General features: G+C 36.7%; 1 protein-coding gene across 10 annotated transcripts in view; it reads right to left on the bottom strand.

Annotated features, from left to right (window-relative positions):
• SIPA1L1 (signal induced proliferation associated 1 like 1) overlaps positions 1 to 13,686 on the bottom strand; it is a 361,579-nt gene that overhangs the window by 150,272 nt on the left and 197,621 nt on the right. Inside the window, exon 5 of one of the 10 annotated variants that reach the window (XM_024739671.1) lies at positions 3,399 to 3,454. The exons of the other annotated variants lie outside the window; for them this stretch is intronic. The gene's annotated coding sequence lies outside the window, so the exon portion shown is untranslated. The remainder of the gene's footprint in view (positions 1 to 3,398; positions 3,455 to 13,686) is intronic. 10 annotated transcript variants of the gene reach the window in all.

Raw genomic sequence — 13,686 nt, 5'->3', positions numbered from 1 at the left:
TTCTTTTCCTTCAAGACTGCATTTGGGTATTGCCTCTTCCAGGAAGTTTGTCCACACTCCGCCCCATCCCCTGACACGTTACCTTTTTTACAGCATCCCTTGAGAGGACTGCAGGTAATTTATGGTGATTAAAAAACAAGAGAGGGATTCTCCACTTTCAAGAAAATGATCTCACTTTGCATTATTACCTTCTAACACCAGCTGTGCTGGGAATAAAAAGCAAGGGACGGTCAGTTTGAAGTTTTCTGACAAAATAACTGATTTTGAAATTTTTCTGATGAAACTTTCGTTAAAATAGGTTTAAAAGAATGGATATGTTGGAGTAAAAAAAAAAAAAGTTTCAACAGAGCACAAATGCAAGAAAAAGCCTAACTAGTGTTACAACAATCACGGGTGTGATAAGCAACAAAAAACATATAAATCAAAACAACACTGCATCATTTTATACCTATAGGAAAAATTCTAGGGATGTCAGTCCTCCCACTGTTAATGGTGCTACAGTTAAAACAGACATCCTTGTGTGGGTAGAAGCAATGGAAACTGGTAGAACCGCTTCAGGAAAAAAAAAAAAGGTGGGTAAACCAGAAAATATTCATACTGTTGGGCCCCGTATCCTCTCTTTCAACATTTGCAAATGGATGGCTGTCCAGCAGCAGAAGGGATTTTCCTCTGCTGAGCCCCAGGTGTCCTCACACTTCCACCAGCCCTCTCTAATCATCGTTCCTTCAGCAAGCCCCGTGAATTTCCCATTCCTGTGAGCTATGGGCATCCACTCCTTCTCTTACAGTCCCCAACACTCCCCCCACATTCTTAGTCCCCAAAAGGCAATCATAAAGAACATCCTGATTTTTTAAAGTCTCCTGATACACCACCCACTAAGCCACAAGTGTTTCAGGCCAGGGACTGCACCTTATTTAACTTTATGATCCTTAGCCTTTAATAGAGAATGTCAACTACATCTGAACAGGAAAACAAGTGGTACAAGAAACATTGAGAAGTGATTTTTACCATCTTTAAGAAGGAAAACCTGTGGTACAAAGATACTCATTACTCTGCTATTTATATAGCTTAGTTTTTTTTACCAAAGTAATGCATACACTCGTTAAAGCAAATAGTACCTTCAGGCATTTAAGGAAAAAACAAAACCAAACAGTAGTGCTTTATTTCATCTTCTCCATTCCCAGGAGCAATCACTTCCAATTCATAGCACTGTTTCCTCCAGTATTTCCATGTTCCTAAATAACATGCTTATGTGCTATTTCTTGATTTATCAATCTTAGATATTCTCTGTTGAAGTTCTGTTTTGGAAGATGAGAAGTAAGCATGCTTCCAGTAAGTGTCTCCCCACTTCCCTTGCCCTATTTTATGTAACTATGCATGGATAGATGTATATGTGTATGTCACAGTCATATCACATATATATACATCAGGATTTATATTACTACGGCTATATTTGCTCAGTTGCTTACTTTTATTTTTCCTGGAGTTAATAACTGCTTCTTTTCAATTGCTTAGTTTCTATATACCTACTCTTAATTCCTTCTAAATTCAACAAGAGAAGCAAACAAACAAACAAACAAAAACACTTTTCTCATTCCTGTTTCTCACATGGTCAAAAGTAACAGGTACCCATTCCATTTCTCTCTCCCGGAGACTTCTCTCCATCTTCATGCTCCAATCCAGCCCTGCTGATCTCCAGGTCTACTGCACAGGCACCTCCAGAAAGACATCATCACCATCACCATCCTGACATTTCCTTCCCTCCTCTCCTGGGATGAATGCCATGCTTCCCAGATCTCATTATCTTTCTCTTTCTTAGTTTATTCCCTCATTTTAATGGACCACTATCCTCATTCAGCAACTGCCTAAGAAAAGTACCTAGGTGTTAAAGTTTTGAGTCTTGGCACATCTAGCCTTAATCTGACTGATGGTTTGGCTGGGTATAAAACTCTAGGTAGTAAGACATTTACCATCAGAATTTTTAAGGTATTATTTCATTAACTTCTAGCTTCTACTGTTGGAATTGAAAGGTCCAATGATATTCTGATTCCTGATCTTTTATACAAGTTCTTTTCCAGTAATTTTTTAGGATCATCTTTTCAATACTGGAGTGGCCTCTGTGTGAGTCTTTTTATAGTCCTTGTATTGGACACCCAATAGGCCTTTTCAACATAAAAACATACCTCTTTCAGTTAAGTGAAATGTTATTTCATTACTTGTTTTGATATTTCCTTTTCTTTTTTCTTTCATTTTGTAAATGTTTTATTTATTGGATACTGTACTCCCTCAATAGTTTCTTATCTCTTCTCTCACACCCCCCACTTCTTTTTCATTTAGGTACTTGGGAAAATCTTTGACCTTCATTTTCCAACCAGACTATTTAATTTTTCCTACTTTTTTTTTTTGGTACACGGGCCTCTCACTGTTGTGGCCTCTCCCGTTGCAGAGCACAGGCTCCGGACGCTCAGGCTCAGCGGCCATGGCTCACGGGCCCAGCCGCTCCGCGGCATCTGGGATCCTCCCAGACCCGGGCACGAACCCGTGTCCCCTGCATTGGCAGGTGGACTCTCAACCACTGCGCCACCAGGGAAGCCCCCTATTTATTCTTGAACTCAATTTTGAGAAAATTTTGTGTCCTCTGTTTCTTCCATTAAAAAAAAAAAAAATCTGTTCTTATTTCATCACTATGATATTTTGTCTTATCCCTGCTATTATTAAACTAATTTGAAAGTGTTCTTATTTTTTTAATACTACTTTCATTTTTTTTTTTTTTTAATTATTTGGCTGCGCTGGGTCTTAGTTGCAGCATGCGGGATCTTTGTTGCCACATGCAGAATCTTTAGTTGTGGCATGTAGGCTCTTTAGTTGCAGCATGCAGGCTCTTAGTTGTGGCATGCAGGATCTGGTTCCCTGACCAGGGTTCGAACCTGGGCCCCCTGCACTGGGAGTGCAGAGTCTTAACCTCTGGACCACCAGGGAAGTCCTAAAAGTGTTCTTTTCATATTCAATGAAAATGAATGAAATGAGATGAAAAAGTAAATTTCTCGATTTACTTTTCTTCCATGTGTCGTGTGCACTATCCTTCTCACACGGAAGGCTTTTTCTCGTACGTCTGCTATCACTGGCCATCCTTTTACATTTAGTACCTGGGCGGGGGCAGGGCCTGGTGACTACTAAGTAGACTTTCCTGAAGGGGACTGGGTGGGGACCCATTGGTTTACCTGGGGAAACTGGACATAGGGGGAAATATAATCATCACTGCCTAGCATCTGTGTAGTCCCTTCATATATCTGGGGAGATTCTTTGCCTTATACAGAACCTGCCTTCTACAATAGAAGCCTAAAAGGGCCACACTGTCAATTAACCAGCTCTTCTTACAGATAGGGCACAGACATTACCTGCTCCTCAGCCAATGAGATGTGCACATCCTGAACTCTGAACTGAAAGGCAGCATCTGGAAAGAGCAAGGAGGAAGCAAATACATTTACATGGAAGCTGGTGGCATCAGCAATAGTGACGGTGTAGTAGCTCCCTCATTTAAATGCTGGTGGTGGGACTTCCCTGGTGGCACAGTGGTTAAGACTCTGCCTGCCAATGCAGGGGACACGGGTTCAAGCCCCGGTCCGGGAAGATCCCACATGCTGCAGAGCAACTAAGCCCATGCGCCACAACAAGAGAAGCCACTGCAATGAAAAGCCCATGCACCTCAATGAAGGGTAGCCCCCACTCGCCGCAACTAGAGAAAGCCCACACGTGACAATGAAGACCCAACACAGCCGAAAATAAATAAAAATAAATTTATAAAAAAAAAAGTGCTGGTGGTGACAATGCAAAACTGGACAACCCGTGCTCAGGGGCAGCACCATGCCGGCTTTCTTGAGTGACCTGAGTGCTGTCTTGGCCAGCTGGCCTCCCTTGTTCTTGCCTATTTTCCAAACCTAGTTCTACAGCCTTTCCAGTGATTCAGCAAGTCACTAACCACTATTTCCACAAATTCCTTTCCTGCTGAAATCAGACTGACAGTTTTCCCCCTATACTGGGGACCCAAAAATGCTAGCACTCAGAGGTCATTTTTAGAATGCACTTCACTTTCTCTAGAGAAGAATGGTTCCATTTCCTGCCTGGCTTCCAGCATTCTGGGAACCAAGCTCAGCCAAAAATGTTTCAAATAATTCCTCCCTGCTTCCAGAGCCTTTGCAATTACACCGGTTTGGGAAGGGACCCGACTGTGTACCTACGACCAACCTCTCAGTGCTATCTTCCCAGCTACTTGGGGCCTCCAACTCTTGGACTGTATAGGGTCAAAATTTTCTAGAATTTCTCTGTAAAGGCCTTCACATGCAGCTCTCTCCTCATCACTAAATCAGTTACAATACATCCATCTCTCTCTGCTGACCAAAACAGTGTTGAAAATGCTAATCTGCTCCTATTTCTTTTCTTCATATTCGACCTTGCATATTTGCATCTTTTTCTATTCCTTTAGTAACACTGGCGTAGGGTTTGGGAGGGGAAGAAAAAACTGCAGCATGTGTTCAATCTGGCGTGTTTAACTGGGGACTGCAATGTTATTAGTCTGAACTGAAAACTTTCAATTATGAAATATTTGAAACATGCAAAAACTTAGAGATACGTAGTACCCCTCATCTGGATTTAATAAATGTCAGTGTTCTGCCAGATTTGCTTCAGATCACAAAGAAATAAAATGTTATAAATATAGAGAAAATATCAACTTCTAACCCCATTCTTCTCTCAGCCTCTTCAGAGAAACTTCTCTCCTGAAGATGCTAGGCACCCTTCCCAAAAGTATTTGTATATTTATGAAATCTAAACAGTATCATTGGGAACACATCCTTTCCCAACTTTGTTTTTTTCACACAAAACTGTCTTCTAGATTTATTCATGGTGATACAGAAACATACAGATCCTTTATGATAACCTCTGTATGCTTTACATTCCGTGTATATACTTGGGTTTGTTGCTTGAAATCTAGGTTATTTCCAGTTCTTTGCTATTACAAAGACGGAATAGCCATTCCTTTCACACCTTCTTTGTGAACATGGGTCAGTCAGTCTCTCTAGAGGACTCTATAACGGGAAGTGCTGAAACCTTGAGTTGGAGCGTTCTTCAACATTATTGGATACTATCAAACTACACTCCAAAGCGGCTGTAACAATTTTACAATCCAACAGTCACATATAAAACAACATTTGCTGCCACATTTTTGACTTTAAATTATCAGGATCGCATAAAATGTTACTTTGTTGCTTCTACTGGCATTTACCTGATAATCAGTGAGAATTTTAATTCATTTATTGGTCTTATCTACTTCTGTTTTGTCCATTTTTCTACTAGGTCCCTGTTTTCTTTGTTACTGATTTGTAGGATTTCATTATATACTATGGACATTAATCTTCCATTAGACATGTGTCTGAATATTCTATAGGTTGTCTTTTACCTTTGTTTAAGGTATAATTTCTTATACACGCATTTAAAATTTTTAACATAGTCAAATTTATCTCTCCTCTCTTTTATAGTTTGGGCTTTTTGTATCTTGTTCAAAAAAAAATTCTCCCAATCTCTAATATTATACAGACGTTTTCCTATATTTTAAGAGTTTAAATGTCTCTCTTTAAAATGCATGTCTTTAATTCATTCAGAATTTATTTACAGGAATATAATTTTAATTTTTACCACACTGTCCCACCATTGCTTTTTGAATAGCCTGCTTTTTCCATACGAATTTGTAATACAGGCCAAAAACAAGTTCCCACACCGAGAAGGTCTCTTTTTATAGTCTCTCTTCTGTTTGAATGGTCTATTCTCTATCCGTATGCCAATGCAGCAACAATTCAAATATCACAGCATTATAATAAATCCTACTGACCACATTAAGTCTACTTCTTCAATTAATTTTAGTATTCTGCCATGTTTCATGGCAAACTCTCTTGCCTTTGTTGCTTTGTTCTATTTTTGAATTGCATCAAATTCATAAACTAATGAGAAATTGGTCGTTGTATACCGTTATACTTATTATGAGGTACATTTTAATATTTTCTTATTCTGACTAGGATCATTTATGTAATCACATTTTCTAATAAACTGCTGCTAGTGTACTAAAAAAATATCACTGATTTTTTGGTATATTTCATATCCAGTAATCTTACTGAACCCTTATTAGCATTAATATCAGCTTAATGGTTCTTTTTAATGTTTTCAGTTAGACAATCATATCATTTGCCAAACAACTTTTTCCTTTTGTTGCCTTATCAAGTTGGCTAGTAGTTAGCATGGCTTAATTTTAAAATGTAATGTTAAGTTAAAAAAAAAAGGCTACATTCTACTTTGTAAACATATTTATATACCTGCAGAAGCACAGGGACTTTGAGAAAATGAAAATAGTTGATTTTTTAGGAGGAAGGATTTTCTTCTTTATAAATATTTGTTACACAGTAGTTTTCAAAAAAAACACATACGACTTTGGAAGTACTATGCAAGAAAATACACTCTATATAATTTTTATTAAAAGTAAAATGACAGTATTTTAATTTTTATTAAAAGTAAACATGACTTTGTAACTGGCAGATCAGTTAGAAAGTCATGAAAATATGCCAGAATATTTAAAGGAGGAATAAGTCTTAACCACATGTGGGAATTTATTTGGGATACAATAAAGGCCTTGCCAGCTAGCCACCCAAATGGCTCTACTCCCTGCAGTCCACCATATTCACTAAAGCCAATGGGGAGAAGTCCACTTTGGAGTGTGTTCTTGTATTCCCTATGGTATGATTTTAGGAGGAAACAGAGACGGATTATACTTTCAAGAGCTTTTTTAAAATGCTGTTAATTTGGACTTGGTTACAAAATGAATGAATGATGGAACCTGAAAATGAATGAATGATGGAACCTTCAGTAAAACCATAAGGCAGGCCTACCCATCACCTTCCCAAAACCAAATTCAGTATCTCTATAATTAAGAGCACATATAGGAAATGACTTCAAAAAGTCTCCTGTAAGACTAGATCCCTGATGCCTAGTGAGTTAATAAGAAAACAGACAAAAATAACATCCTGACCCAACTGAGAAAGTTGTGTGGTACAAGTGAAACAAAAACTGAGAAATAAAAGGAAAGGAAAACTGTGAGAAAAATAAAAATGAAAGACATTAGGGTTACTGTGAAAGTGAAAGACAACAGAAGAAATATGAAAATTTCCAAGTAGAAACTCCAAAAGAGAAATTATCAACAAGTAGAAAAGAATCAATGTTCTCCATGAGAGGGTCCATTTCTCCACATTCCATCCAACAACTTTTCATTTTTGCCAATTTGCTGATGTGAAATCCAAGTACTCTTTCTACAGTGAGAAATGGAGGGCATGATTCAGGGGATGAAAGGAAACAAAAAAGATACCTTTAACTGAGGAATTAAAGCATGTTAAAGCACTGATAAAAACCTGTAAAAGTAACTAGTACTTATTTTAGAGTTAAAGTAAACAGCTACATTGAGTAGAGAAAGGGGTGAGGAAGAGGACAGAAAAACTAAGGACAAGAATTGATGACAATAAGAAAGGTGAAGAAATATTGCTGATATTTCTGTGTGGACTACATGCTAAAACAAAGCAGGCCTCTGTGTATTTTTTTAAAAACTCAAAAAATTAAATCATGTATTCATGTGAAACCAAAGAAAAGTGGGTCTGCAGTATAGAGAAGAAAAATGTACAACTACATTGTAAGTTATAAAAGAAAATAGTATTAAGGAAGAAGAAGGGAAGAAAAGAATATAGGCAGCAATATTTATTGAGCACTATGTCAAGAGACTGAAAATCACAATTACAAGAAAGTGACTAGAAATGTACACGGAGTGCAGTAAGAGGATACAAGACAAATACCTAAGATCTGCTGGGGAGTTAGGGAAGGCTTCACAGAGAAAACAGTTGAGCTGAATCTGGAGGGTAAAATAGGATGGAACTGGATGCACAGCTTAGAGAGAGTAGTTGAGTAAAAAAGGAACGTGCTATTGCAGAGAGAAATGAATCAAAACACACTATGGAAGCATAAAGAATAGTAACAATGGGATTAAGAATGTGGATGTGATATATAAACAGGTCACAAGAAATAGTTTTGTCCAGGGATTACACTCCAAACCTTATAAGGATACAAAAGGAAACAAATCATGATCAACACGTCAGAAAGAACTGATTATAATGCTTAAGGATTCACAGCTTTAAAACCATCACACAGGTTCACAGATTTGAAAAAAAAAAGAAAACTTAGTAATATATGTCTGAAAGCAAAAGCTAATTACCTCAACTTACTGAAAGAACCTCTTTTGGGTCGTTGTGTCTCCATTGTCATTTGTTTCTAGGTATTTTTTTATTTCCTCTTTGATTTCTTCAGTGATCACTTCATTATTAAGTAGTGTATTGTTTAGCCTCCATACCTCAGTTGTTAATACAACAAAAAAACAAAATCCAACATCTTACTCTAAAGATGTATAAACCAAAAGACAGAAAAAATATGTAAGGAGATAGTAATAAAACTGTATTTTTAAAAAAACAGAGGAAGCAATATTATTGGGTGTCAAGATTAAAAGAAAAATATCAAGCTAGATGTTATGGTAAAAGAAATATTTGTAGGTAATTCCGTGGCGGTCCAATGGTTAGGACTGCGAGCTTTCACTGCCGAGGGTGCAGGTTCAATCCCTGGTCAGGGAACTAAGATTCCACAAACTGTACAGCACGGCCAAAAATAAGAAAAGAAACATTTGTAATAAAATATGATATTTTATGTCAAGTACTAACAAATGATATCAAGGCAAAAACTGAGACATAGAAGGAGAAATCAGCTGAAAATAATCACATTTAGTTATTAATGAGACAAATTATTAACAGCGTGTCTACAGTACACCAGGTATTATTCTTGGCACCCAGGCACTGAATAAAAGTGACAAAATTCTCTGCCTTTCTTGAAGTTACATTCTAGGGAGAAAGACTGACTATAAATAAATAAGTAAACAAACAAATAAAATTTATTTTTGACATGCTGCGAAATGCTACAAAGGGTAATAAAGCAGGAAAGGGAAAAATGCTGGGAGTCTCAGTTCTAAAAAACAGTCAGGGGACAAATGAATTGAGAAGTGGACATTCCTGCCTCAGCAGAAGGAGGAAAGGGAGCAAGGCAATCACAGTGTCATACAGACCCAGAGCACAAACACAGTAATGACAAAAGAAAACAAAGAATGAAATTAATGAAACCAATAAAAGTTATAGTGATCTCTATACCCTAAAAATGGGATCTACTTTCTAGTCGATTGTCCATGGTATGTATATAAAAACTGAGCAAACATAAAGTATTTTAAAAACCTAAAATGTATTTTTTTTTTTTTTTTTGCGCAGTATGCGGGCCTCTCACTGTTGTGGCCTCTCCCGTGACGGAGCACAGGCTCCGGACACGCAGGCTCAGCGGCCATGGCTCACGGGCCCAGCCGCTCCGTGGCCTGTGGGATCTTTCCGGGGCATGAACCCGCGTCCCCTGCATCGGCAGGCGGACTCTCAACCACTGCGCCACCAGGGAAGCCCTAAAATGTTATTTTTTTTAATACACAGTCTATATTCTTGGATCAAAGTTTAATTTTTAGGAGCGTTCAATAAAAACAAAACAACTACGTGTATGAGCATATTGAAACACAAGAAGTCATTTACAATCCTGAAAAATAGAACAGCAAACTTTCTCACCTAGTGGATTAAGCCAAAATCATACACTGAGGTAAATATGTGGCTTTTAATATAAACTATAAACTGAGAATTCAACTTAAAACCTCAGAAAAGTACAGAAAAATGTTAAGAAAAAAGTAAAATTTAATAAACATACTAGTAGAATAAATAAATATATCTCAAACATAATTCTTTGATAAAAACAATAAAATCTTCATATCCCCAGAAATCACACTATCTTAGAAATGAGAAAAAAATTGGAGATTAGATATATAAACCAGAGAATATTTTTAAAAATCTGAAAATGAAAGATAAACAAGGACATAAATGATTTCCTATTAAAAACATGATAGCCTAAGTAGAATACTAGAAAAGACCGATAAAACTAAAGAAGAAATGAAAAATTATCAATAAAATACATCCCAAATATAGGAGATACAGAAATTGCTGGTAGTTCTTTCCAACTTGAAGAAATTTTAATTTCTTAATTAAACTAAGAAATTACAGTGTGTTCTGCATGTATATGAAGAAACACACATAATAAACAAAACATGAAGGAAAAACCAGCAGGTTATCCAATCCAATTAAACCTAAGTTAAATAGGGTTTCAGTCTCAACACTCAAGATAGTTAAGAAAACTAAACTATTGTATTTTACATATTGAGAGATTATTATTTGCCAAGCACTATAATAATAACTTTACATAAGTTATCAGCAGATACAAATGAAATTTTAGGCAATACAATTAGTATTCCACATAAATAACTTAAATGAGAACAAAAGCAAAAGATCACTTAATAGATACAAGGTAGGCATTTAAAGTTCTATACAAATTTCTATAAGAATGGTTTCTATTTTTGGTACGTATTTCAAACAACCAAAAAGGAAAACAACGGATTATTATTAAAGATTAGATAATTCTCTATGACCTAAAATGAAATGACAGAAATATTAGAAAAAAATGAGACAAAGTACAATTATATTTTCTGATATCATGGACATGATAGCTGTTATACTGACAATAGTGTTCCCAGGGTCTAGTACATTATCGGGCACACAGATTGAGAAAAATCAATAGCATATATATTAGGAATAAAATATATAATTACTTACATAAAGAGCTTACACAAATTGTTCAAGAAAATATTAATAAACTTGTTCTTTGTGAAGTGAAAACTATGGCTAACAAATGTTGTATAGTGAGAATGTATCATTTTACAATGTAAAAACTGTATTGTGTTATTTAGAAAAGTAATAAACTGGAAAAGAACAGGAAGAGCTGGCTCACAAGAGAAAGAAATACGAAAGAAAATGTTTCACCTTGCTACCTTAAAAAAAGGTCACACTGATTCTCTAGTACAATGCTACTGGGATGCAATTAGCTAAATGCTTCTAAAAGCCATTAAAATGTGAGGGTTCTAAAAAAATAATCTATAACATTAAAAATTAATCCATATAAATAAAGATATAAATTTCAGCATTTTTAACAGCAGCACAAAATGGAAGTAAACCAAATGTGTAACTGGAAAATGGTTAAGTAAATTAAGACACCAATTTTTTAAAACGGCATACACTACATGGGAAACATTTTATAATGCAATGTTAAGCTTAAAAGGAAGAAAACACATATACATATAAATGATCACTATCCGTGCATTTTAAAAATGAATCACCTTCAAGGTATTTTACTCATAAATAAAACAAAATTAATCTTCTAGATGGCTACTGAGAAGAACTTCAAAAAGTACAAATTCTGGGCTTCCCTGATGGCGCAGTGGTTGAGAGTCTGCCTGCCGATGCGGGGGACACGGGTTCGAACCCTGGTCTGGGAAGATCCCACATGCCGCGGAGCAACTAGGCCCGTGAGCCACAACTACTGAGCCTGCGCGTCTGGAGCCTGTGCTCCGCAACACGAGAGGCCGCGATAGTGAGAGGCCCGCGCACCGCGATGAAGAGTGGCCCCTGCTTGCCACAACTAGAGAAAGCCCTCGCACAGAAACGAAGACCCAACACAGCCAAAAGTAAATAAATAAAAATTAAAAAAAAAAATGCTATTCCACAGCTGAGCCCTGTAGATTACTCTAATATTAAAAAAAAAAAAAAAAGTACAAATTCTTCAAATTAATTCCAAAATCCAATTTTAGAGTATTATGACTAAATTCCCATTTTCCTCAACATAATATTAAGGAAGACTCTAAAACACAGCATTTGCTGTTCTAACATCTAAGTCATTCATGCAAATGATGGGCTATGACTAAATAAGAATAATTGAAATAAATTTTTGAAAAAAAAACCTGTAATTTATTCCAGGAAATCTGAGGAGCTGAGGGAACTGAGGATGCACAGGGCTTCTAAACTCATGTGGTACATACTGTACTCATTCCAGCTGGTGTGGCAGGCAGACACTATCCATTACCTACCCCATATTTCTCCCTCCCAATTCTTCCCAAACAGGAGATTCTCAATTTGTTCGGGTAGTCATAGAGCACCTTGGCAGGTACTCTTTCCCCTACCCCAGGGGAGAAATCAGGAATTCTCCATAGCAGTCATGGACTCTCATGCCCCTTGGCCTTGGCCAGTGACTGGTCTAGGGGTAACTACCTAATGTAGCTCTGACCAATGAGAAGGAAGCAGGTGTCTGCAGCATGCGACTTGCTGGGTAACTTAAGCTCTCTTGACAAAAAGCAACAGACTGGGCTAGCAAGCCCTTGGCCTGCCACCTTCTGCCTCCCCCTTCTTCCTCTTGGAGTACAGAAAGCTTGGAAGAGCAATGGTACCTTGCACTGCCAAGGCCAGCCTGAGGGAAGATACCAAGGAAATGAAGGGCAAAATCCAAGGTCCCTCGTGGCATTCCTGAGCAGCACATGCACCAGCCCTGGAGTGTTGACTTCTGGGGCTGCTTCTTTCCATTTGCTTAAGTCACTAGACTGGGTTTCTAATGTCTGAAGCTGATCACATTCCTAACATATACAGCAAATAAATCAGAATAGGTAAATGTGATTTTTATTCATGAATACTTGTTATTTAATTTTTACCAAAAGTAGACAATATTTTGATCAAAGATATTTAAACAAGAGGTTGTAAGTAGAATAAGGGATGAAGAAACAAATTAATAAATAGGAGATGACAAGAGGATGTTTAAGATGCATCTCTAAATTTAGTTCCTATAGAAACGAGTCCACTAAAAAACATTTTAAAATCGTACATATGAAGTATAAATTTTGGGTTTTAATGAAGAAGTCTCATTCTCTCAGCTCATATTTTAATGACTATTCAAGAAAAAGTTCTCCACATCAAATCTGGCTCAGGAAAATGAAGTGAATCTTCACACAAAAAATAAATTTACATAGTTTTCCCACTTTAAATGGGAGTTGGCTTCTTGTTTTTTCAACAGTTGGAAAACTTGCTTTTGGAAATTCAAAATTACTTTTACATTTGGTAGGAAAAAGTGCGGAAAAGTCTTTATTCTGTTTGTAAAGATGAATCAGATTCAAAGTGTTCTAGAGATGAATCAGCAACTAGGTCCAAATCCTTTGGTTAAAAAAAAAAAATCTCTTTATTACTCTATGTTTACCCATCACGTAAATTAAAAGGTCACAGTATTTCACACAGATATTTCTATAAGATCATTACTGCCCTATTTGATAAAACCTTGAACCTTTTATAATGTTTTAAATGTTGGTATAAAATTTTTCATGGGGGAGTCCATTGCCATGGGGAAAAATAAACTATAAATGGTGTATATTATTTAAAAAAACGATAAAAACTTTTTTGTCTTACTATGCCTTTCTCTACAAAAAGTAAAGTTGCAGTTAAGATTGAATAGAAAAATGAAATATTTATGTCTGCTGCTAGTTTGCATGCATTCAAAATGCTTCAGAAAATTCAACAGAGAGGTGACTTAGATCATCTGAATTCACAAACTAAACCTTCACAAGGAAATCACCTACATGACCTCATCCGCAGCTTTCACCAGCCA

The sequence above is a fragment of the Neophocaena asiaeorientalis genome, unplaced genomic scaffold, assembly GCF_003031525.2.
Source record: "Neophocaena asiaeorientalis asiaeorientalis breed wild unplaced genomic scaffold, Neophocaena_asiaeorientalis_V1.1 scaffold348, whole genome shotgun sequence".
In the NCBI taxonomy this organism is placed as follows: Eukaryota; Metazoa; Chordata; class Mammalia; order Artiodactyla; family Phocoenidae; genus Neophocaena; species Neophocaena asiaeorientalis.
The sequence above is the reverse complement of the archived record's forward strand: the minus strand, read 5'-3'. Positions and strand labels throughout refer to the sequence as shown.